Source organism: Eubalaena glacialis, chromosome 7 (assembly GCF_028564815.1).
Source record: "Eubalaena glacialis isolate mEubGla1 chromosome 7, mEubGla1.1.hap2.+ XY, whole genome shotgun sequence".
Taxonomy (NCBI): Eukaryota; Metazoa; Chordata; class Mammalia; order Artiodactyla; family Balaenidae; genus Eubalaena; species Eubalaena glacialis.
Window position 1 is genome coordinate 44,083,772 of NC_083722.1, and position 4,774 is coordinate 44,088,545.

General features: G+C 44.4%; 1 pseudogene; it reads right to left on the minus strand.

The window, feature by feature from the left end:
- Nucleotides 1–211: 211 nt before the first annotated feature.
- LOC133095725 (ubiquitin-like FUBI-ribosomal protein eS30 fusion protein) lies at nucleotides 212–638 on the minus strand (annotated as a pseudogene).
- Between the last annotated feature and the right edge of the window lie 4,136 nt (nucleotides 639–4,774).

The following is a 4,774-nucleotide window of genomic DNA, read 5'->3' on the forward strand; positions in this document are numbered from 1 at the left end:
TTTGTGAAGTAATTGTACTTATATATATATTAAACAGGAAGTAGAATCTTCTCATTCCTTTTTGGTTAGGACACCAAGAAGAAAACATATGCTAAAAAAGTGATTCTATTAAATTAGTGAAAAGTCTTCTCCAGTATCCATGTGATGTAATATTTTATTTTTTTGACAGGGCTAAGTGGCTTTATTAGAGAAAGCCAGGATTACAAAGGACTTAAGAGTTGGCATTGGGGCCTTTCTTCTTGCCAAAGGTGGGCACCACATTGACAAAGCGCTGGCTGTGCTGCATTTGCCTCTTGGCCTGGACGCTCTTCTTTTCTCCTGTTTGGCCACCCTGGGAGTCTGACCTCTTCCTTTCCCAGCCCGGGCCAGGGAACCATGGACCTAACCTCCAAGCATGCAGTCGGCTACTTCCAGGGTGTCAGAGTCTCCACCCCACCCCAGCTTGGGGCAGCCTCATCCTCTAGGGGCCCGTCTGCCACGAGCATGACTTGATCTTCTGGAGCAATGCCTTCGAGCCAGGCTACCTGAGCCTTGATCCAGACGACTGACCATGTCTGGTCGGTCACCCGGAGGGTGTGTAGCTCCAGGGCATGGACCACGGCAGCCGCTCCCGTGAAGAAGGAGGAGAAAGAGCTCATATGATGTAATATTTAGATGAAAATGCTCTCGGCCAGCAGCCTCCTGCGGCTCCCGTTTCTCTATCCCGCAAATCCAATGCTCTTCCCAGCCCTTCATCCCCTCCTCTGGGGCCGCATTACCCCCCACCCTCCTCCCTAGCATCCCACCTTCTCACCATCGTGCAGTCACTCTTTGCAATAAAGTTTGCATCCCAAGCACAGTTTGCTTACTCTTTTCTTCCTGCAGTCCACATTTTTCCCTTTTTGACTCTTCCAAGAGGAAACAGAAAAGTCAAAAAGAGCAAAGGACTTAAAGTCTCCTTTGATAAGTTTTAATTAACTGGCCAATCAGAAATCCTGCTAGTGTCTCAGCTTCTAACTAGGTTGTGGTATGATTTTCTGCAAAGTTTAAACTGGCAGTGTTCAAAGCAAGTTAGAGAAGAGGACATCCTTGAAAGAGAAACTGAGGAGAAGTCAGTTTGATTCAAAGATGCATGTCCATGCCTGAGTATGCTTCTACCACTGACGTTCAGTTACATGCATGCACGCACACTGACACGGGCACACATTAACATGTGCACACGCACAAACACATAAACATGTGCTTACACATACTTGCAAACACACACACGCACACACTCATCCACACATGTACACACACACACCTTCACAGGCCCATGTACCCATGCACACACACGTGCACACAGGCATAAGTACACACACGCACATCTTACCTGCCAAACACGATTATAAATTCCATGAGGCTGGTACCATGGCATCTACTTGCATATTCCCATAGCACTCGGCACCTGGCTGAGACCATAATAAGTACTCCATGAATACAAGTTAACTCAAAATGTTTACACACTTTTCTACATTGGTATGTCTACCTTATTCAAATAACTTAATATCTTTTTTCCCAACTGAAATCCATGGCTGATAACCCCTGCTTATCTCATAGAGTTACAGGGATTCTCAAAACTGATGACCCTTGAGTGCATGACGTAAAGGGGTGTGCAAGTGTGAGAAGGGTCCATAACCTCATGGCTGGAGATGAAAAGAATATTCACAGAGATATGGAAGGGTCTCAGGAGCGAGAGTTTGGATTTACTTTTATGAAAAGAGTAGCCTTGTTTCATTTCCTTCTTGACTTTTTGTTTAAAGACAATGCTGATTTGACCTCCGTGTTCCATGTGACAGTATCATCCTAATTGTTCTTAGGAAAAGAATAGATAGAAAGTGGAGAGTTACTGCCGACAGTCAGGCTTCCGAGTGGACTGGCCACGGCCAGGTTAGTAGAAACCAAAAATAATCCTCAGATTGAGGCTCAAAGACATGGGAGACATGAACCTGAACCTGATCTACCACTACAGGTAAGCACTTCAAGGCCACCTGCTATGTTTGAGGCAGAAAAATTGATCATCAGGTTGTATTTTTCAAACTCTTTTACATTGTAGTCCTGTAGAAGGTAGAATAATGGCTCCCCAAAAAATGTCTACATCTTAATATTCAGGACCTTGAATGTGTTAGTTAAAGGTCAAAGGGGAAATAAGGCTCCAATCAATTGACTTTGAGACAAGGAGCCCACTCTGGGTTATCCATGTGCTACGTGAGCCCATTGTGATCACAGAGGCCTTAAAAGTAGAAGGAGGCAGACCAGACAAGAAAGTCAGAGTGATGTGTTGTGAAAGGGACTCAATCCACCTTTGCTGCTCTGAATTGGGTTGTGGGCATGAGCCAAGGAAAGCGGGCGTCCTCCTGAGCTGGGAAAGGCCAGGATCTGGACTCTCTCTGCAGCCCCAGTAGGAAAAAGCCAGCAGACACCTTGATTTTAGCACAGTGAGAGTTCTAACCTACAGAACTAAAAGGTAATAAATCTGTGTTATTTTAAGCCTTAAAGAGTTTGGCAATTTGTTGCAGGAGCAACAGGAAATGAGTGCAGGCCGCACATAGAAACATATGCATGGAGCAAAAGTTCCATGAAATAACACTGCGCAGAATGCTCTCTGATATTCTTAAATTCTATTCCAGTGCATTTCATTTTTTTTTTCAAAAAAGGAAATGCTGGTCATTTGACTTCATGGCCCACTAGGGTTTTCACAGCACTTCTGGTATGGAAAACACTGCCCTAGGGTGTAAGTAAGGGTAGATCTGGTAGAGTTTAAATAACAGGAAAGAAGAAACTCTGCTACGATTTTGGTGGAATCATCACAATGGTTGCTGCAACCATGCTCTAGAGATAGATGAACTTTCAAATGACTTGTTGTTTGCTGCCTTTGAAGACACACTGCCTGTCTGCACACCACACTCACTTGCCAGGGGCCAGCAGAGGACAAGAGGCAGTGGAAGAGCCAAGAGAACAGCTGAGGAAGCAAATGCTCGCCACGGCCACTCAATCTCTGCATGGGGGATTCAGTGTACCATGCAAGCCAAGAGTGGTGGGAGCCTGGGGAAGCTCCCACACCCTGGGGGAAACACAATGCTGGGGCAATGATACAGTACAGGGATGCAAGGCATTATGGTTGCTCGTCAGCAATCCTGTTACAGCTCCGACGCTGACATCACAGCGCCTGTGCCACTGCAATTGACACAAGATCATTGCTGGGATGGAAATCCTTAATATTCTTAAAGATATCCAAGGATATCCTTTTCTGAAGTGACACAAACTCTGACTCTTATAAACTATGGAACATTGGCATGTTATTTATGGTCTCCAAGTCTTGGTCCCACTAACTTTACAACAGAGTTAACAAATTTTCCCTCAAAGGGTTAAAAATGATATATGTAGAGTCCTTAACAAAGCACCCAGCACATAGTAGAGGTCCAGCCAGTGGAAATTGTTCTTCATTAGCATGCCCTCATTCATTCTCTCTGAAGTTAACCAATTCCTCAGTTCTTAAGGATATGCATTGAGTACCATGCTAGCAGCTAGAAGGAGGCTCAGAGAAAAAGATCAGCTTTCTCTCCACTTTGAACCGTCATTCTTTTTTTTTAATTGAAGTATAGTCGATGTACAATATTGTATAAGTTACTAGTGTACAATATAGTGATTCACAATTTTTGAATATTATACTCCATTTATAGTTATCATAAAATATTGGCTGTATTTCCCCACGTTGGACAATATATATCCTTGTAGCTTATTTTATACCTAATAGTTTGTACCTCTTCATCCCCTGCCCCTACATTGCCCCTCTTCCCTTCCCTCTCCCCACGGGTGACCACTAGTTTGTTCTCTAGATCTGTGAGTCTGCTTCTTTTTTTGAACTGTCACTTTTGAGAGTGACACCTGAGTGCTTGCCAACAATACACAATGGGACAAAGTATGGTTCTGAAAGAATCCTTGCAGGTTGGACATACACTAGCAAGCCTCACACTGCAGTTAACTTCCAGGACCTAAAAGGAAAACAAAGCCTGCTTCTTCACCTAGCAAGCACACAATGGGACTATTTTCTCTCTCCTGAGGTTGTCTGAACACCTGGCTCTCAAACATAGCTTAATCATGGGCACATCTACTCATTCAGAATCTGCATTTCAGCAAGATCCCCAGGGGATCCCCATGCACATCATAGTAAGAGTCCTGCTTTAGGGACGGTCACTTCTTTTATCTATCCTGACTTCTAGACAAGTTATCCCAAGTTAGTCTGTAGCTTGGCAGCAACTCCGACTTTAAACTAATCGCCATTCTCTCCCTAATGCCAAGGATACAAACCACTATTTCACTGTGGTTTCTTGTCTTACATGTGAAGAGTATTTTCAATGAGAGAAAGAGATGAATGCAGTCTTTGTGTTCTCTTAAAAGGAACGTATGTCCTTGTCTGGTTTTCCCCTGCTATTTCAAAGTATTACAACAAAAGCAACTTGTCATCCCTTTGTTTCTTTGCCTTCCTTAAATGACTGAGTAAAATTCAAACATGTCAGTTGTGCAGCTAATATCAACAAAAGAGGGACCCTCAAGGAGACTCAGGGTCCTTTAACTCGCCAGGGCACTAGTGGTACAAGAACTCAAATACTGAGGCATCTCAGCTTCTCTCCGAGTAAGCCCTGTTGGCTGGAGGCTGAGGGCCTCCCTCTCCCAGGCACCCTGCAGATGCGCCCTGTTGCCACAAGGGAGAGCAGGTGGGTGAGCCCACAGAGGGCATAGCTGGAGACAGTCA